Source organism: Canis lupus, chromosome 33 (assembly GCF_003254725.2).
Source record: "Canis lupus dingo isolate Sandy chromosome 33, ASM325472v2, whole genome shotgun sequence".
NCBI lineage: Eukaryota > Metazoa > Chordata > Mammalia > Carnivora > Canidae > Canis > Canis lupus.
Window position 1 is genome coordinate 28,789,385 of NC_064275.1, and position 27,040 is coordinate 28,816,424.

The 27,040-nt window shown below is 42.6% G+C and overlaps 1 long non-coding RNA gene across 2 annotated transcripts; it reads right to left on the reverse strand.

Moving 5' to 3' along the window:
- Positions 1-1,116: 1,116 nt before the first annotated feature.
- LOC112676855 (uncharacterized) lies at positions 1,117-26,827 on the reverse strand. 2 transcript variants are annotated; one of them, XR_007407899.1, is made up of 7 exons: positions 22,581-26,827; positions 21,959-22,020; positions 15,942-17,482; positions 10,959-11,135; positions 8,063-8,306; positions 4,405-4,510; positions 1,117-1,342 (listed from the first exon to the last, which is right to left on the reverse strand). It is a non-coding gene; the product is annotated as an uncharacterized LOC112676855 (long non-coding RNA). The 2 variants fall into 2 exon arrangements; XR_007407898.1 differs by lacking the exon at positions 15,942-17,482 and having other exon boundaries at positions 1,117-8,306; positions 22,581-24,582.
- Between the last annotated feature and the right edge of the window lie 213 nt (positions 26,828-27,040).

Consider the following 27,040-nt stretch of genomic DNA (forward strand, 5'->3'; position numbering starts at 1 on the left):
CATTGGAATGGGGCAAATCAGTATGGAAATCAGAACTCTCAAAAATCAAAGCTGGGTACTCTTTCTGACCCCAGACAACTCTTAAACTCTTTAGACTTTGTTTTTTGTGTGTCTGTAAAGAGTAATTGGTCTTGACAGGTGATTTTTTTTTATATCCTAATTATAAATTCTAGTTTCAGAATTAATTATGAATTCTAGTTTCTAATAACATGATTTGTGACTTGAATGTGTATACAATCACTGTAAACATTGAATGTTTACAGTATGCAAAGCACTATGGAAAATGCAAAGAAGTATTAGTAAAAAAAGTAAAGTGGTAAAATAAATGCAGGTATAGAGAATTAAAGCTATGAAGAAAATTATAGGAGATGATATAAGAAATGAGTGAGATGGGATGGAGAATCTACTTTAGGAGAAAAGTTGAGAAAAGTAGTCTATAAGGAGATAAAATTTAAGGTGAGAAATGAAGAAAGATGAGGGAGCTAAAGGAAAAGTAAACTTCATTTGTTCTGCTAAATGGGAGACCGGGCAGCATGGTGAGCAAGAGAAAGCTGCACAAAATGAGAGTGAAAAGGAAGGTAGAGAAATTTGGATTTTATTGTAAGTGCAAAGGAAAGTTAAAAGCTTTAATCAGAGAAGAGTTGTGATCTGATCTATGTTTTAAAAAGATCTCTCCAGTCTTTTCAAAAAATAGTGCTAGGTCAACTGGTTATCTATATAAAGAATCAAATTGGACCCCTACCTCAATATTACACAAAAACTAATTCAAAATGGATCAAAAGCATCAATATAAGAGCTGAAACTATAAAACTCTTAAAAGAAAAACAGAGGAGGAGGGCGGATTGGGGTGGGAGGGCAATAAAAAAAAATTTTTTTATTTAAAAAAATTTTTAAAGAAAAACAGAGGAGGAAATCTCCATGACCTAAAGTTAAGCAAAGTCTCTTAGATATGACATCAAACCATAAGAAACAAAAGAAAAAAGTAGCTAGATTAGGGTTCATAAAAATTAAAGCTTTTGGTGCTACAAACAATACCACTAAAAAAGTGAGAAAAAAAAACAATCAGACAATAGGAAAAGAATATTTGTAAACCATATATCTGATAAGGAACTTATATTTACAATATGTAAAGCATTCTTAACAACTCATTAATAAGAAGATAAATAATTCTATTTAAAAATGGGCAATGGAGGGATCCCTGGATGGTGCAGCGGTTTCGCGCCTGCCTTTGGCCCGGGGCGCGATCCTGGAGACGCGGGATCGAATCCCACGTCGGGCTCCCGGTGCATGGAGCCTGCTTCTCCCTCTGCCTGTGACTCTGCTTCTCTCTCTGTGTGTGTGACTATCATAAATAAATAAAAATTAAAAATAAAAATAAAATAAAAATGGGCAATGGAGCTGAATAGACCTTTCTTCAAAGATGATATACCAAAACTCAGTAAGTCTATTGAGAGAGTCTCAACATCATTATTCACCAAGGAAACACAGATCAAAACTACAATGAGGTGGTTCTTCACAACCAGTAGGATGGCTATAATAAAAAGGTAGACAATAACCAATGTTGATGAGGGATGTGGAGAAACTGGATTCCTCACACGCTCCTGGTGGAAATGTAAAATATGATATGTCCATACAATTGAACATTATTTGGTCATCAAGTGGAATGAAGTGCTGATGCATGCTACAACAAAGACTTTGAAAGCATTCCACTAAGTATCAGAAGCAAGACACAAAAAGCCACATGTTGTGCGATTTCATTTATATGAAATGTCCAGAATCAGCAAATCTGTAGAAGCAGAAAGTACATTAGTGGTTGATAGGGGCTGAGAGGGAGGAGGAATGGGAAACGACTATTATTAGGTATGGGAATTTTTGAGGAGTAATCAAAATGATTTAAAATTAGACACTTTTGGGGTGCCTGGCTGGCTCAGTCAGTAGAGCATGCAACTCTTCATCTTGGGATTGTGAGTTTGAACCCCATGTTGGATGTAGAAATTACTTTAAAATAAAATCTTATGAAATAAGACACTTGCAACGGTTGCATAATTTTGTGAATATACTAAAATCCACTTGATTATATATTTTAAATGGGTCAATTTAGGGTGCATGAATTGCATCAAAATAAAGTTCTTTTTTTGAAAAAAATTCTCTAGTTGCCATATAGTGGATTGATTTTTAGTGGGAGAAAAAGAGGAAGCAGGGAGACTCGTTAGGAGACTTTATAGAAAATGAAGTGAGAGTGATAATGGCTTGGATTAGGGTGATGGCAAAGGGGATAGGGAAGTAAGTGGATCCAAGCTGTATGGGTGTGGTAAATGTGCTGCCGAAGTGAGCACAGCTGTGCGGGTGTGGGATGACTATAGCACTGAAAGTCAGTTGACATTGAATTTGAAATAGTGCAGTAATATTCGTACAGACCTCTCAATGCCAGTCTGTTCTTCACAACTCCACTCCTGCCCCTTTGAGGGTTTTGTTGTTGTGGTGGTTGTTGTTTTTAGAGAGAAAATGTGTGGACAAGTGGGGGGAGGGGCAAAGGGAGAGGGAAAGAAAGAATCTCAAGCAGACTCCCCACTGAGCATGGGGCCTGATGTAGGGCTCCATCTCAGGACCCTGAGATCACGACCTGAGCCAACATCAAGAGTTGGACACTTAACTGACTGAGCCACCCAGGCGCCCCAAAAAAGTAAGTTAAGGCCAATTGTGCCCTTTTGAAAATCAGAACCCTTCAAAGACCTTTCATTATTTTTGAAATAAGTTCCAAACTCCTCTGTCCAGTAAGAAATGGTAATCACTATAGGATTTAGAGTTAATCGTTTTATAGTCTGATACTCTTTTTCTTTATTTTTGTAGAAATCTAGTCGAAAAATTTTTTTTAAGATTTTATTTATTTATTTAAGAGAGAGAGAGAGAAAGCATGAGTTTGGGGGAGGAGAAGAGGGAGAGAGAGAAGCAGACTCCCAGATGAGCAGGGAGCCTAACATGGGGCTCAATCCCAGGACCCCAGGATCATGACTTGGACTGAAGGTAGGCGCTTAACCAGCTGATCCACTGAGGCACCCCTCTAGTCCAATTCTGATCAAGGTGAAGATCTCTATATAATCAATGAAGTCAGCCAGCTATAAAAGTAAGCCACTCTAATCAATGATCATCCAGATTCCAATCAAGGAAAAGTATTGTGAATGTATACCTTCATTGGATCAATGGCTGGTGTGAAGAGGAACATGCTAAGCCAAGGACAAGAGACAACATGGAGTCTGGGAAAGTCTTCAGTTTTGGAGACCCAGGAACTATTTTGTCATTGCTCCCAGGGTGATTAAGATTTGGGGACTAGCTCATCTAACCAAATCCACAATAGATGACATGTAGCAACTGGAAAGACAAGTGTTAATAATGAAAAATGCAGTCCAGAGTGTTCAGGTTTGAGTATTTACACTTTTTGTGCAAGACACTCAACAGGATAAGCTAAATTTTTATCAGAAGTTTACATAATGTTCATGGAGTCAGAGTCAGGAAAGTTGATTGACAGATATTTTGTTTTTTAAAAGCAAAAACCTTTGCTGTACCAGAGGGTCTGAGTTTATTTCATTCAATGTCTAAAGAGAAAGGAGAGCATATGATTTGAACACAGAAGATAAGTGCACTTTTTTTGAAATCCTTCAAAAAAGGATGTGTTCATCTCTGTGAAGAGTTGAGTGTACATCCTTCACATGGAAAGAAGCTGCATAGCATAGTGATCAAGAACATTTTATTAACATTCAGCTTAAAAAGTTTTACACCCAGGGGCACCTGGATGGCTCAGTCAATTAATTGTCTGACTCTTGATCTCGTCTCAGGTCATGATCTCAGGGTGGTGAGATTGAGCCCCACACTGGGCTCTGCACTGGATGTAGAGCCTGCTTAGGATTCTCTCTCCCTTCTCTCCCTCTGCCCCCCACTAGTGCACACTTTCTCTTTCTCTTAAAAAAAAGAAAAGAAATTTGGAGATGGGATCTTTGGAGATAATTAGGTTTAGACAGACTCCATGATGAAATCAGTGCTCTTATAATAAGGGACATCACAGAACTCACATCCTCCCTCTTCCTGTCTTTTTCTCTACCACGAAAGGACTCAGGGAGAAGGAGGCTGTCCATAGGGTAGAAGGAGAGTTCTCAAGAGAACTCAACCATGCTGGGACCTTGATCTTGGACTTCTAGCCTCCAGGATTGTGAGAAAATGAAGTTCTGTTGGTTAAGGCACCCAGTTGAGGGTATTTTATTATGGCAGCCAAAGTTCAGACAATCTTCCTTTGGAGTGATTGTCAGCATGGAATGAAATGACACATGTAAAACCCTTAAACCCATATCTGACGCATGACATGGTAAGTGCTTGGCAACTGTTACCCATTGTCATTGGAATAGGGTTTACCTGCCAAGGAAAACGGATGGTGTTGTTTGGTGAGAGCACCTTTCTTCTGGACAACTCTGACAACATGGCAACCAGCATATTTCTGAAGACATATTCCAACGTATTTCTGTGAAAGAATGCCAGGTTTGTCTCCCAAAGGAAATGGACTTCTCCAGAGGTACCCTGATCAAGAGAGATCTGCCAGCGTCTGTCAATACAGAGTCCCAGGGACATTAGCTGGAATCACCAGCACGGGGGTGTCAGTGAGAAAATGCAGGAGCAGAGGGGGATCCCTCTTCCAGTGGCATCTCACAGAGGCCTTCCCTGACCCCTCTGGGCAGAGGAGCCACCCCTCCCCACTTCATTTGATCCTGTTACCCTGTTTTAGTTAAACACCTGACCTTACAGGCTTTGCTGTGCATTTTCGGTCTCCTCACTGGCGAGGCAACTGCATAAGGAAAGACCTAGTCCTTTGTTCCCGCTCCTGTACCGCCAGGACTTGAACTGCCTGATACACCCGTCAAAGGAATGAATGAATTCACTACCGTGGCCGATAACATGAATTTGGGCCTCAGCCTTCAAATCTCAGCTCTGGGCCACTTAGTGTGTTTGACTGTGGGCAAGTTACCTTGGTGGGCTTCAGCCTTCTCATCTGTAGAATGGAAATAGGATGAAATAGGAAAATATAAAGTTTTTAGCACAGTGCTGGTATCCAGTCAGCACGGAACTGGCTATTTTCTTGTTCTAACCCTGACCTCAGGGGAGGGAAGGGTGATTTATTCCCCTGAAGCAAGAGACGACTTTCTCTGCGAGCCTGCCACTGTGGACCAGCCACGAAAAACGGGGCAGGGCAGAGGGGAGAGGGGCAGTGCGAGCAGTACTGTTCCACGGTCCCACGATAGGCACCATGAGAAGAAGGCTGCAGACCCACCCTTAAAAAAAAGGGGGGCACTTGGGGCTCAGTGGATGAGCATCAGCCTTCGGCTCAGGTCGTGATCCTGGGGTGCTGGGATCGAATCCTGCAACAAGCTCCCTGCAGGGAACCTGCTTGTCCCCCTGCCTGTCTCTCTGCCTCTCTCTCTCTGTCTCTCATGAGTAAATAAATAAAATCTTTAAAACAAACCAAAAACCCAAAAATTAACAACAACAACAAAAATAACCAAAAATGGCCAAGAGGCTCAGGGGGAGGAAGGAAAAGGAAGGCGAATTCTGAGAGGACAAAGTGTTCACACTCAAAATAGATGTTACTAAAAAAAAAAAAAAAAAAAAAAAAAAAGATGCTACTGCTGCTGTGGTGAAACGGACTTTCAGTTCAGGCAGAAACCATTTTGCAATTTCCCACTCCGCTGGGGGTGATTCTGCTAAGGGCGCCGGACGCGAGCAGTTCACTGGACACACTCCCCTGCCCAGCTCAAAGCTCGTAGTGGGAGTAAAAAACAGACCCGCTCAGTACCTTTGAGAGCAGGAGGGAAGGGGGTGGGGGGAGAAGAGAATGGAGCAGCTGCTGTGCTCACATTTTGTTTTTTGTTTTGTTTTGTTTTTGTTTTTGTTTTCACATTTTGATAAAATGAGATTTTTTTTTCCTCTCCCATTCTTTGGGTCCTGAATCCTGATGAGCGTACAAGTATTTCACTTAAATACCCAGCAGATAGTAAAATTAGCTCTTAAAAGTAAAATGCTTCATTATAAAATGAAGCATCGGGGCACCTGGGTGGCTCAGTGGTTGAGCGGCTACCTTTGGCTCAGGGGTCCTGGGGTCAAGTCCCGCATCTGGCTGGCTCCCCGCATGGAGCCTGCTTCTCCCTCTCCTATGTCTCTGCCTCTCTCTGGGTGTCTCTCATGAATAAAATAAAATCTTAAAAAAAAAAAAAATGAAGCATCTGCCTTCAGCTCGGGTCATGATCTCAGGGTCCTGGGATTGAGCCGCCCTTCCTGTCCCCCGCCCCCGTGCTCTCTCTTGCATTCTCTTTCTTTCATAAATAAAAATATTAACAACCTGTATTATAAAAGCACACACGTCCCTTCAATGTGATATGTTCATCTCGTCCATTTTTAGACTCCCTTGGCTAGTGCAGGTAGTCTTTTGCAGGCAGCAGCCCATAAAAGTGCACAATCCACTGGAGTCACATGTCCTTTTCCATCGCCAATAGTGAATGCCATAGGAAAGGAGAGTTTCCATCACCAACTAATGCTCTAGTATGAAAATCACCTAGGCATGAATTCTGGAGAGCACTCATGTGGGTCAGCGTGCAAATTTTTTGTTCCCATCAAATGAATCAGTTGAAAGGAAAACAGTGATCTACCTGACAGGACATACACCAAATATCTCTTTTGAAAAAACCATCCCATCACCAAAAGAAAGCAAAAATGAGAGTAGCGCTTTTCAATTTGTGCTCCACACAATATTGCAGGACGTTAATCAGTGTTACAGGATTTAAATGTTTTCTTGCTACGATTAGATAAAATTGAAAAACACTGATTTTTTTAAAGTTATTTATTCATGAGTGACAGAGAGAGAGAGAGAGAGGAGAGAGAGGCAGAGACACAGGCAGAGGAAGAGGCAGGGTCCACACAGGGAGCCCGATGTGGAACCCAATCCCAGGTCTTCAAGATCACACCCTGGGCCAAAGGTGGTGCTAAACCACTGAGCCACCCCGGTTGTCCCAGACTGAGCTTCTATCTGGACCTAAGTACAGCTTTGCCTTGAATTAGGTTCTTAGGAAGCCCTATTTTCCATTTCACATTGCTGGATTTCAAGTAGAAAGCTCACACCTGGATCATGTGTCAGTCTTGCAAGCCATAAGATACAGACACTTCCAGCAAGGAAATCTTCCCTTGATCACTATATGAGAAGTGAGTGGTGTGTCTTTGTGGGGTTTATTAGTATTTCTCCATTTCCTGACCCTTGTTTGATCAGAAAGAGGCATGGTGAACTCTCTCTGAGTTCTTCTCTTTCTCCTGTCATCCTTAAAGTACTATGGTGCAACGATACATACAACTTTGAGAAAAGTTGCTCAATACAATAGACATGGCATCAAGGGACATTCTGCTCCTTCCTCCCATCTTTTGAGGAAATGCTGGCTTTGTCATGAGCTGTTCTCTCTACAACTATGATAGTTGTTCGTAGCTCTTTCACTTGCAACAAAATCTGCTTTAGCTCTTCGGAACCATTCCAAATGTTTTAGAATTTAATCAGATTTTAAACCAATTTCTCCTATGTTCTAGGAGGAGAACACATTCTAGGAGGTGAAGACATTTCATGCAGACTGTAGTTAAATAGCATCAATTCATCTCAAGGAAGCACCTCAAGAGAGATAGTGTCCTCAGCCATGCAGGTGTGATTCTGTGTGCTTTCCATCCTGGAGACTTCAAGCAAGAACAATTTCTTTGTTGTTTTTGGCAATTTGCCTTATCCTTTGTGAATGCAATACTGTAGGCAGGCCAGGATGCTAATTACTCGGAGCATCTGGTCAGGATGCCAGAGGCCAAGATCAGCTAGCCATCTAATCTCCTGTCTTCAGCCTTCCCCAAACCTGAGTTCTCCATGCTCCTACAACCTGTTCTCATGATAACATGCTCCCAATTTCACACTCAACTTTTCATCAGGATCCAAAGACCCAAATGTGATATAGACTTTGCTGGTTGAACAAAAGGCAAAGAAAAAATGAAACTTACATACCTCTTCCCATTAAGGGGAAATTCTGTGGTGACCTTCTGCGAGGTAAAGAGAGACAGATTTTTGGCCTTTTTCGTTGACAAGAATCACTGATAGCAGATGCTGAACAGGGTCAGTAAATGAATGCAGTAGTCCAGGTAGGGACAGTAGCAAGTGGAGAATACATGCCCCATCTAAAGAAAGGACCACTTCTTTACTCCAACAGACTATTACAGGGAAGGCCCATGAAGCTGAATCTTCTAGTTTTCTAAGAGAAGCCAGAAATATGGGCTTCAATGTGAAAGCTCCTCAAGTTTCAAGTATTCACTACTATATTAAATTTTTTTTTTAATATGTGGGGACCCAACAGAGCATGTTTGTAATTCAACCTGTTTGGGTCACCAGTTTGGGATCTGTGGTGTGAAGTTTGTTCTAACAGCAAAAATCTTCAACTAGGGATCCCTGGGTGGCGCAGCGGTTTAGCGCCTGCCTTTGGCCCAGGGCGCGATCCTGGAGACCCGGGTGCATGGAGCCTGCTTCTCCCTCTGCCTATGTCTCTGCCTCTCTCTCTCTCTCTCTCTCTCTCTCTCTCTGTGACTATCATAAAAAATAAATAAATAAATAAATAAAAATCTTCAACTAAAGAAAAAGTTTCATGTTTCTGAGAAGGATGGATGAAATCTAAGGATAAATCCTACCAGTATCCTTATAATTTGACACTTTTTTTGAGAGAGAGAGAGAGACCAAGTGAGTGGGGCAGGGGTGGAGGAGGGGCAGAGGCGGAAGGAGAATCTTAGGCAGGCTCCACACCCAGCGTGGAGCCTCATATGGGGCTCAATCTCAGGATTCTGAGACCATGACTTGAGCCAAAATCAAGTCAGACACTCAACTGACTGAGCTACCCAGGGGCCCCTATAGTTTGACATTTTGGGAAAGAGGTTTTCATAAACAAAATCTTCCATTCCTCTTTTCCCTGCCATATGTGAGGAGATGTGAAAATAGCAGGTCTACAGATCTGCTAGGGCTGCTGTAACAAAGTACCATGGACTAGGTGGCTTGGACAACAGAAATCCATTTTCTCACAATTCTGGAGGCTAGAAGTTTGAGATCAAAGTGTCGGCAGGATTGGTTTCTTCTGAACCAACCTTGGATCGCAGAGGGCCATCACTTCTCTGTGTCTTCACAGGTCTGTGTCCTAATTTTCTCTTTTTATAAAGGACATCATTCTTATTGGATGAGGCCAATATGACCTATTCTAACTTAATTACTACTTTTAAGACCCTCTCTCCAAAACCACTCACATTCTAAAGTACTGGGGGATTAAGACTTCAACATATGAATCTTGTTGGGACACAATTCAACTGTAATAGCAGGTTCTCTCTTCCATGGTCTTCCCTGGAGCGGCGCATTTTTCCCATTGCTGTCATTTAATGGAACTGGGTAGCCTGGGACAAGGATGTATTAACTCCCACTTGCCGCCCTTGTGGGAAAATTCAAAGAAAAAGAGATACAGAAACACAATCTGAGCAGAAAAAAAGCTTGGAGATCAGAGTTCTGCTCGGATATCATTTTATATCTGAGAAAATAAGACTCATAGGGGTCCTGTGACATGCCAGAAGGACAAGGCCACAGCCTCTCTTAACTGGAAGGAGTCTTGGCATCATCTATTCTATTATTCTCTGAGGGATGCCTTCCTCCCAATATGTGCCTGCCAAATGGCCCACATTCATCCCACATCTGTATGTCAGAGCTCCAGCTATTTCAAGGCAGAAGTCATGTCACCATTAATATTTTTTCTTTTAGATAAAAATCTTTGATACTAGGAAAAATAGGGAATTCCTTTGACCATTCCTTTTAAGACATGATTTCAAGTGCTTTTACTGTCCTGTGTATACCCTAATATTTGTTTTCTTACAGGGTGTGCCTAGAATCTGAGAAGTAAATTTGTAGATGTGGCCACACTAGTATCAAATAGATCAGGTCAATCACCTCCCTTACTGTTGACATTATGCTTCTATAATGATAGCTTTTATTCATCTTAGTGCATTTCTCTGTTCATGTACATGAACCTATGCTTAAGTCCTTTACATGTTTCCTATGAAAAGTCCATCTTCTCAAGCCTGTGTACTTGGCTTTTTTTGCCTGTCAACTTTCATCTTGCCAGATTCTCCCCATTGCTCCAGCCTATTGAGCTCCCTTCAGATTCTGGTTCTGATATCCTCTCTATTTACTATCTCCTCTGGCTTCACATCAGCTACAGAATCATCAGGTTATCACTATTGTACCCATTCAAGTCATGGGCATAATTTTGACCAGGACTGAGCCTGAGTAGAGTCTGCCCTCTGGATGCACATGGATCCAATCAATCAGAACTCTGGTGTGGCAGATTATATCCATTCTCACCCGGTTTGTATTTCTCTACCTATTTCTGAAGGTTTTTTTTTTTTTTTTTTAAGATTTATTTATTCAGGGATCCCTGGGTGGCGCAGCGGTTTGGCGCCTGCCTTTGGCCCAGGGCGTGATCCTGGAGACCCGGGATCAAATCCCACATCGGGCTCCCGGTGCATGGAGCCTGCTTCTCCCTCTGCCTGTGTCTCTGCCTCTCTCTCTCTCTCTGTGACTATCATAAATAAATAAAAATTTAAACAAAAAAAAAAAAAGATTTATTTATTCATGAGAGACACACACACACAGAGAAAGGCAGAGAGACAGGCAGAGGGAGAAGCAGGCCCCATGCAGGGAGCCTGACATGGGACTCCATCCCGGGTCTCCAGGATCACGCCCTGGGCTGCAGGCGGCACTAAACCACTGCACCACCAGGGCTGCCCTCTGAAGGATGTTTTTAGAAATTTGGCTAAAAGCCCATGGCTGTAGCATTTCTCTATCCTATGGCCTACCAGCCTTAATGTTAAATACTCACCCAACAAGTCAGTGGCTGAGCTGAAACAGTATAGTCTTTGCTGTTCCAAATATCCCAGCCCATGTGGAGATATGAGAGACAGACAACTGGAACACAGTCAAGAGGACTGGGCTCTCCTCTCCTCCATCGGTCAGGAAAAAAATAGATGTAAGAAGGGAGGGCTTCAGAATGACCTGTCTGTGAGAACATAGTTGCAAGTAGATTAAAATCTCTGGCTAAATCTGCTTTGAGTATACCATTGTCCTTTCCCATGATTTTTCTCTTCTGCAAATTAGAGAGAATGATATCTTCTTGGGGCATCAGTTGGTGGAGTATGCAACTCTTGATCCCAGAATTGTGGGTTCAAGGCCCGTGTTCGGCATAGAGATGACTTAAAAATAAAATATTTTTTTAAAAATCTTTTTTTCTTTAAGATTATATTTATCCATTCATGAGAGACAGAGAGAGGGGGAGAGGCACAGGCACAGGCAGAGGGAGAAGAAGCAGGCTCAATGCAGGGAGCCTGATGTGGGACTCGATCCCGGGACTGCAGGATCACGCCCTGAGCCAAAGCAGGTGCCAAACCGCCGAGCCACCCAGGGATCCCCTAAAAAATCTTCTTTAAGTATGGGCTGGTAGTCATTTGAAACAGTCAAACATGGATCCTCCACTATGGTTTTAAGATACTTCTTAGGAAACTTCTGTCTTCTCAGGAAAGAGAATTTTTAAATTATATGACTAGTCAGAAGAACTAGCCATTACTACATCTTCACATACTAACCTACTAGATATGAATCTTTACAGACAGTTCTAGTCTAGCCCAAGGCTCAAAAGCTTCTATGCCTGTCTTGAGTTCCATAGTCTGTGATGTCATAACTTTAGTATCACAACTGACCTCCTGTCCTTAGCCTTGTCTTTAAGATTTGAATGACGAAAACCTATCTCGGCTTTAGGTGGGAGATACTGGGGTTTATCCTTGACTATGAAAGTATGGGGAATCCTAAGATGAATCTATAAGGAAGATACTGGGAATTCTTTCCCCCTGTAGGGCTTAGGCAGAGAATTAATACTGATCTATCTACAAAACCTGAGGAAGGCGTGACCTCAAACAAATCTGACCTCTAGCCTCGTAAGAGTTTCAGTCTTTTTTCTTTTAAGATATGTTTATTCATTTTAGAGAAAGAGAACACATACATGCAAGCCAGGGGAGGGGCAGAGGAAGAGGAAGAGAATCCTCAAGCAGACTCCCTGCTGAGCATAGAGACCAATGCAGGGTTCGACATGGGGGTTTCGATTTCAGGACCCTGAGATCATGACCTGAGCTGAAATCAAGAGTTAGACACTTAACAGACCGAGCCACCCAGGTGCTCCTAGGATTTCAGTTTTTTTGAGAGGTGCTACAGAAAGAATAAAGTGGAAAGTGGTCATTGTTTTAAATCAATGACCTTCTATGATCTACTCTTGCAGCCTGCCAACAGGAGCAATGTGGTCATTTGGTGGGACACCACCTCCTGGATGCTGCCTGGACCATCAGCTTCATGGGCTGCATTGCTCTGAAAGGCTTTTCCACTTAGACTGGAAAAGCAGTCTTTATCTTTATCACCAGATTCCTCTTGAGGTACAAGCCTTCCTAGGAAAAATATATTGCATTTCTATCACATATGCCTGGGCTTAGTCATATTTTGGCTGATATTAATTGGGCCTAAAGTAACGTTAGAGTTATCAGCTTATCCATCCTTTAATGCTCCAAAAATCTATTTAGTCATGCCAAGAAGATGGGAATCTAGTTTTCTTAAAGACTATATTGAGAAGTAATCTTTTTTATAAAGCAGTTTATTGAACATCTGTGCAAGCATATTGTTAATAATGAAAAAAATTAGAAACAACCTAAATATCCATTAGTAGGATAATGTGTTGTTCCTGGAATAGTTTCTGTATTATTTAAATTCTGGATAATGAAAATGCTTTCATATTACTTGTGTCAGGTTATCACTATAGACTTCCAAGTAGTCCCTTTCCTTTACTCTTGCCTTTTATAATTGGTCTCACTGCTTTCTCAGTGATTATGAAAAATGCAAATAGGATGGTGGCACTTTGGGAATTAAAGCTTTCTTGTGGTTTATGCCTCATTATCTATTCATTAAGTGCCAAGCTCCCTGGCATGTGTACTAGCCCTCATGATCTCTCCCTCTTCTCCTCCAAAGCCTCAGCTCCCATGCCTGTGTTCTGGTTTCCAGCCACATGTGACTTGCATCAATCCTCTGAACCTATCAGTTTCTTTTCTTTTTTTTTTAGATTTTATTTATTCATTCATGAGAGACACAGAGAGAGAGGCAGAGACACAGGCAGAGGGAGATGCAGGCTCCATGCAGGGAGCCTGACGTGGGACTCGATCCCGGGTCCCCGAGATCACGCCCTGAGCTGCAGGCGGCGCTAAACCGCTGAGCTACCCAGGCTGCCCGACCTATCAGTTTCTTTCACAGCTACATAGCTTTGCACTTACTCTGCTCTCTGCTTTCAGTACCTCTGCCTTTTTCTCAAAATCAAATTTGAGCATTGCCATCCCCCTCTACCCTCAGAAAATGTAAGCCTGCTTGTTTCAACAGCCTCGATGGGCTCTTAGGACACTCTGCACAAAGCTATGTTCACATCTGTCTGCCCAAATAGAATGAATGTTCTTGAGAGCTGAGAGGTGTCTTATCTCATATTTACCACTGAAGCACAGGCCCTACTGGAGACTGAATAATAATAAATAGATGAATGAGTAAAGTAATGTATTAACAAGTGTACAATTCTAATGCTGTATCTATTAGTTGGTGTTTTTTTAGGCTGTACTTGATTTCTTAAAAATATTTTATTTATTTATTCATGAGCGACACAGAAAGGCAGAGACATAGACAGAGGGAGAAGCCAGCTTCCTATGGGGAGACTAATATGGGACTCGATGCCAAGACACCAGGATCATGACCTGACCCAAAGGCAGACAACCACTGAAACACCCAGGTGCCCCTGTACTTGATCTTTCAAGCCATATTCACATATATGAAAATGTTGGGTTAGGGGAAGAGAGGTCCCATGTCTAATCTCGGGCTCAAACCCCACTAAAGATGGTCCTGCTCATAATAATAAAGACCATCTACAGTCCTCAGTTCCACGAGACCTTCTGTGACATTTGGAACACAGTCAGGTACTTCAGCTGGGATATCCTATGTCTTTGGGAGATCAGAGTCATCTCAGGATTTGAGCCCAATCTCAGTACTTCGTTTTTGCCCCAGGCTGGAACAGGTGTGAAGGTTGGTATATGGTATAAACCTGTTGCCAAGACAATTTTGAAATATGAAAATATACTGAACATGATGGAAATTTGTTCCCCTAGAATGCCTCATCTGCATATGTGTGTGAATTTGCCTTAGGAATAATAGCTGATCCTGACCAAAGCAGTGATCTCTTAATGTCTCCCATGCTTCTAATGCAGCACCAATAGTGCCCTTTCAATTGGTCCCCTACAGTCCCCACTGGAAAGTAAGTCCCACAGAGCAGCTAGGTTTCTTTGATATATAGAAAATAATATATAGGAGCACCTGGGTGGCTCAGTTGGTTAGGCATCTGTCTTTAGCTCAGGTCATGATCTCAGGGTCCTGGGATCAAGCCCCATGTCGGGGCTCCCTGCTCAGTGGGGAGTCTGCTTCTCTCTCTGCCCTTCCCCCTACTTGTGCTCTCTCTTTCTCTCTCTGACAAAAGGATAAAATATTTTAAAAAAGAAATTTTATACATATTATATGTGTATATATAAAACATATATGTAAGTTATGGAGCATAGCACTATTTCTTGTCTTTCTAACCTATTGCCTGGAGAAATATGTAGCGCAACAAATATATGTTAAATATATGAATAATTCTTTTATGAGTAAGAGAACCAGAAAGACTGGCATCTCCCCGATAAAATGTCCATCAGTGGTCAGACAGGTGAAGGTATCGTTCTAAGATCGCCCCTATTAAATCTATGAAAACCAAATTCTATTCTACTTTCTAGATTTATTCTCTTCCTTTCAACCCTTTGTGAGTTCAGTAGCATGACTCCCTCATAAAGCTGTGCGGTGGAGGTGACACAGTGTGGTTGAAAGACCATGGACTGAACTCAGACAATTCTGAGTCTGAGTCCTGGCTCTGTCATTCTATAGTTGCTCCACCCTGGGCAAACTACATACCATCTCTACAGATCAGTTCTCTAACCTATTATAAGTGGGTTATGAATACTTATCTACTCGAGTTACGGGGGATGAAAAGAAAATAACATCTCATGTCAATTGATTTCTCACATTAGGAGTGCCTGGGTGGCTCACGGTTAAGGATCTGACTCCATCTCCGCTTAGGTCATGATATCAGGGCCATGGGTTTGAACTCAGTGTTGGGCTCCACATGGATGTAGAGCCTGCTGACCCCCATCCCCAGCAAAAAATCTCACATTATTTCAAGTTAAAAAAAAAAAATCTGTTCTAAATATTTCCAGACAGGAATAATCCGATCTCCACTATTGATGGCATACTGGGAAGTTGATTAAAAGTTGTATTTGTAAAGGGTCCCCATGAGCCTGTAGGTTTCTGCTCCCCTCCTGAATTCATGTACCTTATCAAACCTTTCTTCTTACTACCTTTTTTATTTTTTTTTTATTTTTTTATTTTTTTATTTTTTTAAAGATTTTATTTATTTATTCATGATAGTCACAGAGAGAGAGAGAGAGGCTCAGAGACACAGGCAGAGGGAGAAGCAGGCTCCGTGCACCGGGAGCCCGACGTGGGATTCGATCCCGGGTCTCCAGGATCGCGCCCTGGGCCAAAGGCAGGCGCCAAACCGCTGCGCCACCCAGGGATCCCTACCTTTTTTATTTTTAAAATATTTTTTATCTTTAAGTAATCTCCATACCCAACGTGGGACTGAAACTCACAAACTGAGATCAAGTCACATTCTCTACTGACTCACCCAGCCAGCCAGCCTCATCATTACCTTTTAGTTCCATTTTTCCTTGTTGGCTTTACATTGCCTTTTACTCTTAGTGGCAGCTAATTCCTACACATGGCATCCCTGGAATCTTGTCTTTCACATATTATTGTTGAGTCACTTTGGTTTTCCCCCTGGATTGAATCCTAGAGACAAATCAATAGGTAACTATGGCTCTCTCCCAGACAGTAAAAGAAAATAGGAAAAAAAAAGAAAAGAAAAGAGAAAGAAAGAAAAAAGAAAAAGAAAAGGGAATCCCCTGTGGGGTAACATCTCAGTTTATATTAATGCCATGTTTTTATATTCTTTTCAAAAGTACACACCATACATAATTCAAGCAGTTCAATTTGGTTCTGTACAAGCAGTCCTCACTTTTAGAATAGCCTGTGTAGTCCAAAGTGTATTTGTAAAGCCAGTTGTGTAAAACTCACAATGCCAAGTGTCCAGAGAAATGAGGTTACCTTGGGTCATCAGGTTCTCAGGGCAGTCCCCCAAAGTCTATCTAATCCTGAATGTGGCCAACCTGGCACACTATTCACCTAACTCCAGAACTCTGCACAGCCTTGATTCTGCAAGAGAGGGAGAGAGAGCGCTCTGTGTTCCACCTCTGGGTGCTGGGGACATACAGCCCTCCTCTACTCCCTACTTGGCCGGGTGTGCAGCTAGGGGTAGAGCTGTGCCAGGGAGGAGGCTGGGAGAAGGGCAGACAATCCTGGGCACTAGCACAGGAAATCTGATTCTCTGTCTCATGACATGTCTCCAGACCTTTTGCTTGCAGGAATTCTGAATAAGGAATAATAAGAATAGTAATGACGTTCGTAGAGTGCTATATAGTTTATAAATGACATACCTTCATCCCTAATATTTCACTGTCTCTTTGGTTCTTTTTTTTTTCTTTGTCTCTTTGGTTCTTAAAACAAACCTCTTGAGTTATTGTTGTAATCTTTATTATAATAAAAATTTATTAATTTTTATTGGACAGATAGGAAAACTGAGGTTCAGAAATGAAATGATTTTTCTAAGGCGAGTGCAGGGGAAAGATATAAAAAGAAGCTTAACTGGCACTCCAGCATGGTTGCTTCTAACTAGGTCTCCTCCCACACACCCTTGGCTATATTTTATTTGCGAAACATTTAAATTGTGTTTACTAGGTGTCAGGCACTGTCCTAAGTGTTCTACAAATATTAGCTCACTTAAAATGGCTCAGTCTCAAGTTACAATTTACCTTCTTTTTTTACTCTTAACCTGTCACTATGTAATCATCTTGACATGGATGGTGACTTTAGCAACGTTAACTCATGGCACATTTTTTATTCAGAGGCGTTTGGGTTATTTAGGTGATCTCTGACTCTCATATTTCCATTATCAGTTGAGTTACTTTCAAGAGTCAACTTCTTGGGATCCCTGGGTTGCGCAGTGGTTTGGCGCCTGCCTTTGGCCCAGGGCATGATCCCAGGGACTCGGGATTAAATCCTAGGTCGGGCTCCCGGTGCATGGAGCCTGCTTCTCCCTCTGCCTGTGTCTCTGCCTCTCTCTCTCACTGTTGCCTATCATAAAAAAAAAAAAAAAAAAAAAAAATCAACTTCTTGGCCAAATAGTTTGAATATGATCTGAGATTTTATATTCTCAAATCCAACAGGTATTTCCACCACAGCTTTTCTTATTTTACGACAAAATAAACTGCCTCTAGCCAGAGCTAAAGTTTCAGCCAATGGAAATTGCCTCTTAATAAACTCTCTATTAAATATGGCATCTGAGTCTGGCAGTTTTGTGCCTGTCAGCTCCTAGAGTGCATTGGACCAGCCTGAGAGGAGAGTAGCTTTGCAGTTACCAGAAAGTGCTCTGAAAATAGACCTCTGGCTTTGAATTCTGGCTCTCTCTGTTTCTATTTTGTCCTGTCCACGCCTCAGATTTTCTCATCTTTAAAATAGGGATAATGGGTCATCCGGCTAGCTTAGAAGAGTGTGCAACTCCTAATCTCCAGTTCATAGGTTTGAGCCCCACGTGGGGGGGTAGAGATTACTTAAATAAAACAAACACACACAAAAAAACACTTCATACTATAAAACTGTAATAATTCCTATATTATAAAACAGGGATAATAATATTACCAATCTTGCAGTGTCATTGTGAAGATTGTCCCATTCTACAGATGAGGAAATGGAAGTTCAAGAGTACAAGGCAATACAAAGGGTTTCCCCAAGACAACACAATTAGTATGTGCTGAAGCTGAACTTTGAATTTAGAGCTGCCTGTTTCCCAAGTCCATACACTACCAACTGCAGGAATGGGTTCAGCTCTTAGCCAGCTGATCAATCAAATATGCCATGTTGAGAACAACTTGAGACTGCATTGGCGCTGAATGCGAAAGAGTCTAGACACTTAGGCAGCATCTGCTGTAGTCACAGAAGGGGATATGTCATCCCCACTTGGCACAAGCACTGATAGACCCAATATGATATGTTGATTATAGTTCACTTAAGTCATTACAGTGAAACAACAGCCAGTTTACCCAACCTACCCTCTTTCTTTCTTCTGTGCCTACTCACTCTTCCTCTACTGCCCATTACAAAAGCAAATAGGTATTACCTTAAGGGTGAGAGTTTAGAAATAACATCCTTTTCTTGAAACAGAATCAGTCTGGGACCATTGATTCTGCTTTATTTTTCCTTCCTGATTTGTTTATTAAAAAAATTTTTTTTTTTTTTAAGAAGGCTCCACACACAACATGGGACTCAAACTTACAACCCTGAGATCAAGAGTCTTGGGCCAGGCACCCCCTCCTTCCTTATTTACAGAGTGGTGCAAGTCTGGAGTGTTTATTATTTCATGAGAGTCTAGGTAAAAAGATCATGTGACTTTCATATGAAAACTGTTCTCAAAAAAACAAAACAAAAGAAAAGAAAACTGTTCTCATCTACTCAGGTGCAACCCAGTCTGAGTGCACTCTGGAGACCATTCACTTAAGAGAGTTGTTTCTTTGGACTGAAACCCTAGGATGCATCCTCAGAAAGAGGCATGTAGCTACCATCTTTGTCCTTAAATCTAAAATGGTGTTTAGGGATCCCTGGGTGGCGCAGCGGTTTGGCGCCTGCCTTTGGCCCAGGGCACGATCCTGGAGACCCGGGATCGAATCCCACGTCGGGCTCCAGGTGCATGGAGCCTGCTTCTCCCTCTGCCTGTGTCTCTGCCTCTCTCTCTCTCTCTCTGTGACTATCATAAAAAATAAATAAATAAATAAAATAAATAATAAAATGGTGTTTATCCAGCAGCATGAGGAGACTGGCTTAGTGGTTTTTGATGATGAAAGCAAGAGACTGGGACAGTTAACTTCTTAAACTCTTTTTTAGCTCCAAGAAAAAAATTATTGATCATGTCCTATTAGCCAGATGCTATGCTAAATGCTTTTACAAGCATTGCCTCATTTAGTTCTCTTAACTGTTTTACAGAGGAGGAATCATTCCCTTCTTGTGAAGATAAAGAAATCTTAAGATTCTAGAAGGTTGGGCAGCCCTGGTGGCTCAGCGGTTTAGCACTGCCTTCCGCCCAGGGCGTGATCCTGGAGACACGGGATTGAGTCCCATGTCAGGCTCCCTGCATGGAGCCTGCTTCTCCCTCTGCCTGTCTCTCTGCCTCTGTGTGTGTGTGTGTGTGTGTCTCTCATGAATAAATAAATAAAATCTTAAAAAAAAAGGGTTAAAAAAATAAATAAATATAAATAAATAAATAAGTAATAAAGGTTCTAGAAGGTTAAGTGATTTGCCCAGTTTGCATAGCTAGGTTGCATAGTTTAACCTCATCTATTCAATAAATGTTCATTGAGCCCCTCCTATGTTCCAGGCACTGGAATAAACTCTAGAAATACTGAAATAAATAAGCAGCATCCCTGCACATAAGAGCTTATAGCTCAAAGACAGAGTTGCATCTCTAAGCAGGTTATAGAATCAGATGTGGTAATGGAGTTGGAGTGGTAACTGTGGAAAGGGCATCATGGGAGCACAGATAGCTGAACTTGACCAGCCTGGCAGTCAGTAGAGTTTAGAAATAACTCATCTCCTGGAGGAGATGGCGCCTAAAAGGATCTTATATGATGAGTAAGCATTAACCTGGTGAAGGAGGATTGAAAGGAGATAAATTGCATCCCAGGTTTTGGTAAAAGACAGCACAAGCAAAGACATGGAGATGAGAAGCAGTATTGTGAGTGTGAAAACCACACAGCTGGGGACTGCTGGAATAGTATAGGCATGGAGATGGGGCTGGTGTAGTAGACAGGGGCCAGTCCAACGCAATCCTTGCTGTTGTGTTTTCCCTGTGGCCTCTACTTCTCTCCTTGAAGCGTATGCCCTATGAAAAAAGAAGACTGTGGGATGCCTGCATGGCTCAGTCTGTTAAGTGTCAGAATCCTGGTTTCAGCTTAGGTTGTGATTAGGGTCATGAGATCAAGCCCCGTGTAGGGCTCTGCACTTAGCGGGGACTGTTCTTGAGATTCTCTCCCTCTTCCTCTGCCCCCTGCCCCTGCTCACATGCTCTCTCATTCTAAAATAAGTAAATAAATCTCTTAAAAAAAAAAAAAAAAAGAAGAAAAAGGAAAAGAACACTGCGCCCAGCTGAGAATCCAAAAATGGCCCTGAACAATTACTCTTAGGTGAAGGTTTAAATCAGGTGGTCTACTTGTAGGGAAGAAGACCTGTTGCGGCAATCCGGGAAATCATTTCACCTCTAATAGGCTCCTGGGCCATCTCCCAATGTACCAAATACCTAAATAAACAACTGAGAGCTAGGAACAGGGGTTATAGTCAGTGTGTAATAGTGGGTGATTCTTCTGAGGCCCACACCTCCGCTGAATGCAGCAGTTAACTTCGACTTCCTGAGTCTCCCTAGCTTCTCCCGTTCTGGCTTTCTGCTCTAGACTATCTATGCATCTCTGCTCCGTTCCTGTGTTTGTCTTTGCTGTTCCTTCTTGAGTTTGCATGAGATGCTTGTCAACACTGAGATGAACCAAATGTATGAGGTTTGACCTCCAGAATAGTGTTTCCTAATGGATCTACAGCTTCATTGGATCAGCTGTATAAGTCCTCTGTCAGGGACCCAGGATTAAGAGAGGATGAGATAGGGCAGCCCGGGTGGCTCAGTGGTTTAGTGCTGCCTTTGACCCAGGGCCTGATCCTGGAGAACCAGGATCAAGTCCCATATTGGGCTCCCTGCGTGGAGCCTGCTGCTTCCTCTGCCTGTGTCTTTGCCTCTCTCTGTGTGTGTCTCTCATGAATAAATAAATAAAATCTTTAAAAAAAAAAATAGAAAAAAAAATAGAGGATGAGATGAAACCTTCTAAGTGGAAAATATGGCAGCTAGATCAGGGTACCCAAAGTGTGGTCTATGGACCACTTGCATTTGAATTTTTATGATAGGTAGAGTTTTAAGGATCCCAGCCTGGCCCTATTGATTCCAAATATCTTGGGATGCAGCCAAGAGTTTGTATTTTTAAGAAGCCCCCTGGGAGATCTTTGAGTAATATAGTAAGAACAATTGCATAGAAGAGGAGTCACAAAATGGCAGCAGTAAGTCAAATTCACTTGCAGATACATATTGTTTGAGCTTTACAGTGATTTACTCTTTTTAAAGATTTTATTTATTTATTCGAGATAGAGAGAGAGAGAGAGAGAGAGAACATGAGTGGGGTGGGAGTGGCAGAGGGAGAGGGTGAAGCAGACTCCCCACTGAGCAGGGAGCTCAACTTGGGGCTTGATCCCAGGACCCTGAGATCAAGACCTGAGCCGAAGGCAGACACTTAACTTGAGTCAATCAGGCACCCCAGTCTCACAGTGTTTTAAAAAATCAGAATATTTTACTCAAAAATCTAGATTTCTGGCCTCTCTTGAAAAAATCTTGAGGAGGCAGCCCTGGGCCAATATTCAGGCAACAATCATTTACAGCTGCAGTAAGGACCATCACCTTTCAGCCAGCATGCCCTCGGTCCCCAGAGCCACAGGAGCCTTCCTTGGAGTCTGGAGTCATGTCCCTACCTTTTGACTTGAGCTCCTCTAGGACAGACACCAGGTTTTAGTCATCCATGAATCTTCAGTTCCTAAAACCAAATTTACAGAAGAGAATGAAGAAATGCGTGCTGACGGAATAAATGGGCACAAGCAATGAGGTTTCTCTCGGCTTGGATTACTTAACTGAAAGATTAAAAAAGAAGAAGAAGAAAAGAAAAGAAGCTGCTCTTAGGCGTAGGAGACCTGCTGTCTCCTCCTGGTTCTCCTGCTGATACATTGGGCTGTATCAGTCACATCTCAGAGTCTAATTATCTTAACTACAAAAAGAATTAGGAGGATGGGTTTGTCTCTATTCTCCATCTCAATCAGTGTGGCTCCTCGGGTTGCGGGGGGCACTAGGGCTCCATCCTTAAGGTGTAGGCCGAAAAGACGCTACTGTGGAATCCAGTCGCATCCGTCTCTTCCTCCAAGCCCCACACCTCAAAAGGCCATCTGCTCACCCGGCAGCTTGGAATCCTAGCGGACCTGGGGAGGTGGCTGACTCACCGGGACCGGGCCCGGGTCCCTCTGGGAAGTCATCCTCACCACCTTCCTGTCCCCTTCTCGAAAGCCCTTAACTTTTCCCTGTTTTCCCTCCTCTTCCCTTTACCTTTGCTTCGTTACATGTTCCTGCCATGCCTCTACCACAGGGCTCACTCCTTGGTATGCATGTTCCCTTCCTAGACTGTGATGTCCTTGAAGGCCTAGAAGAATCTAGGACACATCACAGCAGCACAATCATTGCACGTGGAGTGAAGGCTGAGCAGCCCTAAACCCCAGATCCGTTGAGATGAGTCAGAGAAGAGCTGACCCTTGTCCTGGGCATGTTCCCCCTTCCCCGCCCCACACACTTCTGCATTTTGAGATGCAGAGCTCCCTGCTGATATTTAGAAGGACAGATGATGTTTGCCAGCAGCTGAGTATCCCGGGTCTCCGCATCAGTGCTGCACAACGACATGGATTGCGGGGATCATGGATGGGTAATTTTTTGTGCGTAGCACTTAACCATAACAGCATGGTGTGGGGCCACGTTGCCTAAGCTGTTATGAAGAATCCTTTAATACTCTTTTGGAGAATGTAAATAGACACCGCATTAAAAAAGTAATCTGGTCCAAAAAGTTTGGGAATGTCTGAAAACTATATTCAAGTCTCAGAAAGAAATGCTACATATTAGCATGTGAAAGACTCAGAAGTCTGGTGGTAAAGAACATGGTTTAATTTTGTTTCTCCTGGTGCTTCCAAAGCACAGTGCTCAGGAAGGAACACTGAATTAGAAGTGAGAAGGCCTGAGTTCTCATTTCCCCTCTTTCACTAACGCAAATGTGTGATCTCCAACCAGACACTTCCCCCTTTTTTTAAATTATTTTTTTAAAGATTTTATTTATTTTTTTATTTGAGAGAGAGAGAGACAGAGGGAGAAACAGAGAGAGGGAGAGCAAACAAGCAGGGGGGAGCGGCAGAGAGGGAGAAGCAGACTCCCTGCTAAAAGGGAACCCGACATGGGGCTTGATCCCAGGACCCTGAAGGCAGATGCCCAACTGAGCCCCCAGGCACCCCTAGACAGTTCCCCTTCGCAGCCTTAAATTCCTCATTTGCAAATTGAAAGAATTGAAAACGAAAATCTAAGTGACATGACTGGGTTAGATGATTTCCAGCAGCCCTTCCGATCCCCACTTTCTCTCCTGCTCCAAGGGAGGAACCACTCTGGCTTTGAAGCCTTTGCTAGGACTAAAAGGTTCGCAGAATGGGTCCTTAGCAACTCGGTGCAGCTCTGCCCTGCTCCACGCAGGAACAGCTGGGCAGGAGCTTGGGGGTTCTCTGACCACGGCTGTTTCTGTCACGTGGCCAGATCTGAAGGAGAATTATCTGGCAGTTCTGAGCTGGTTGCACCAACTCCAGGGTGACCTCTAACACCGTAAGAATCAGCCGTCCACTTTTGCTAAGTTGGAAGACTGTGATTGGCATTAGGTTGTTTAAACAGTGAGACGTTTCCCTAATGTCCTCAGATGGGCTGGGCCAAGGGACAGACTTCATTTTGTGGATCCAACATGTGAACTGACTTTCCCCATCTCAGGACTTGCGCTGGGCATCACGGCAATGTCGTGTATACAGTACAACTTTCAATAGGAGTTGGGTTCAAAAGTTAATGTTTAGAGCAAAAATCAAGTATTATCAGAATTATCTTTGAAGATATTTAAAATCATCTCTGGGGGTGGTGAAATGGTCCCACTCTGAGAAGCACAGGACAGTTGAGGGACCCGGGTTTTAACTGAGGGATTATGTCATTCGCCCTACGTTTCTCCAGGCCATTGATCGACTCGTTATGTGGATCAGAGTCTTGTTTTGTTTTGCTCTGTTTTGGCTAAAACTGAATTTGTGTAAGGTAAGTATGTGTATGACCCCATTCGCTGAAATACATAGAAAAAGTCTCTACGTTCATTCTACTGATAGAGGTTACCCCCTGGGTGTGCCAGAACAAAAAAAAGGATCAAAGAGAACTTCTCTTTTTTTTTTTTTTTTTTTGTTATTTAACAAGGAAAATGAATGTATTTGTATTTTTCTTGTGTAACATGAAAAGATCCCTGACTATAAGTCACTCACCCAGTTTCAGGGAAAGACAAGCATGAAAATTAAAAAAAAAAACAAAAAACGATTAGATAGTGAGAGCAGTAGGCTGTGGGAGGGTGGGAGGGCTCAGGGTGGGGGAGTAATAAATTGTTCCCTGCTGCTTAGTCTCATCTCTGTCCCTTTGTTCTGTGCTCAGGGAGACGTGGTTGGATGAAGTTTTGCTTATTCTGCTTCAAGGTGACCTAGATAAGGCTTGGGCAGTTTGGCTTGTCTTGCCAGGTCCCTCCCCTGCCCCAGGGAAGGGCAGCTCTCTTAGTGTATAAGTAGGTGAGGAGCATTGACCCTACAAGGAGGCTTCTGCAGGAGTTTCCAATCTGCTATTTTCTTTTAAAGATTTATTTACTTATTTGAGGGTGGGGTGTGGGAGGAGGGGAGGAGGAAGAGGGAAAATCCACCTCAAGGGCACAGCCCTACATGAGACTCAATCTCACGACCTGAGATCACGTCCCGAGCCAAAATCAAGAGTTAGATGCCAAACTGACTGAACTACCCAGGTGTCCCCAAATCTGCTATTTCTTTTGCCACAACGGGGATGTTGCTGAGAGGGGCCTGAGAGTGGATCACTGCAGTGTGTCGGCTCACCCGCAGACTCACCATTGGCAGTGCATTCACCTCCTCCTTGTCCTTCGTGAGGTGGAATGAACTGGAATTATTATTCTCATGTTACAGACTTTGGAACAAAGGCATAAGACTGAAAAGCAAAGGTATATACCCAACGCTGGCTTGGTCAGCCGGCCAGTCTAGGGCTCTGTCCATCTACCTACCTTTCATGTTCTACTGACCATCTCAGAAGGCAGTTATGGATCATCAGCTGAGTGTAGAATCCTGAATCGACAGTAACAGAACCACAGAAAGCCCACTGGGTGAATATTTACATCATTTTCCTGACACAGCCTGTAGTGTGAATTCTGTCTCGGGCCTAGGGGGAAAACTCCACAACTTTTTTTCCTGGGAATGAGGATCTTCTCAGTTGAAGGTTGTGCTTGGTATAGTAAAAATTGCAGGCTCTAGACTGAGATGGAACTCATTGCATTTTACCTGTAAGATACTGGACAAGTTCCTCGACCTCTCAGAACCCCAGCTCTTTGTCTGTTGAATGGGAAAAATACTACCCACTTCATTGGATGACTATGAAGAATGAATAGAAGCCCGATGCTTGGCCCTAAGCAGGCACTCATCATACATTAGCCCCTCTCATTCTCTGGGTCTTTCCTAGCAGGGTACTGGCCATAAACATGTGGTAGGACCCACTTCGTTTCATGAGTTAGCCTAGTGGGAACAAGAAAATGTCAACTCATTTGGAAAATTAAAGTCTGCATCCATTGAGAGACTCTTCACCCAAAGGTGCCTCTTTTCAGGCTAAGTGGGGCCTATAAGAATAGAAGGAAGAGGAAGAGGAGGAGGGAAAGAAAGAAACTTGAGGACATTGTTTTTTGTGTGTGTGTGTGTTTCTCTCTCTCTCTCTCTTTTTTTTTTTTTTTTGTACATGAAGAGAAATTAAGATTAGTTAGCCAGGGCTGTGGACATCCTGTACTCATCTTTTCTTTGGATACATTTCAAGAAAGGATATGATGCTTCTTTCAGTGCTTGATGTTGGAAATGACCACGTGGTGCAGTTTTCATAGACTTTCTCCCAGATGAAGGTGTTTGATGATAGAAGATTTTGGTCATCAAGACTTTCAGGTCTCTGGCTCAGCAATAAAACGAGATGAGGAGCATGGCAGCATTCATATTAAATGGTTTTCCTCTAGTGTTAATACTAGAGCTCGCTGTTCCCCGAAGATCTTTACTTACAAATTGTCTGAAGCCTTTTGGACAAAACAAAATTCAATTAAAGTTGGCCGAGGGGAAAATTGAGAATTTTATGTATATGTATGTTAAAAATGATTAAAGAAAACAATTTACATGATCCAAACAAACATTATTTAACACTTCATGAAAAAGTAGTCTCTATTCGCAGGGATCCAGAGAACTGAAAGACAGGAAGCTTTTATAGGATAAAGAATAAAGAAAAAGCAGGAAAAAATAGAAAGTATCTGATTGGCTACAGCCACATAGTTATACTCGTTTGGGGCAAAAAAGAAGGAGGAACTAGGGATCCCTGGGGGGCAGTTTAACACCTGCCTTCAGTCCAGGGCGTGATCCTGGGGACCCGGGATCAAGTCCCACATCGGGCTCCCTGCATGGAGCCTGCTTCTTCCTCTGCCTGTGTCTCTGCCTCTCTCTGTCTCTCTCTTTCATGAATAAATAAATAAAAATCTTTTAAAAATTAATAAAAAAAAAAAAGGAGGAACTAGAGCCTAGAGTTGGCTTGGTGTTTGCAAATCAGCTGACTGGATATACTGTCTTTCTGGTCAAGTGGAACATTTACAGAGACATGAAAGTTATTTAAATTCCGTTTGCTGACACAGCACCCTGGCCAGGAGCCGCTCAGCTCCATCT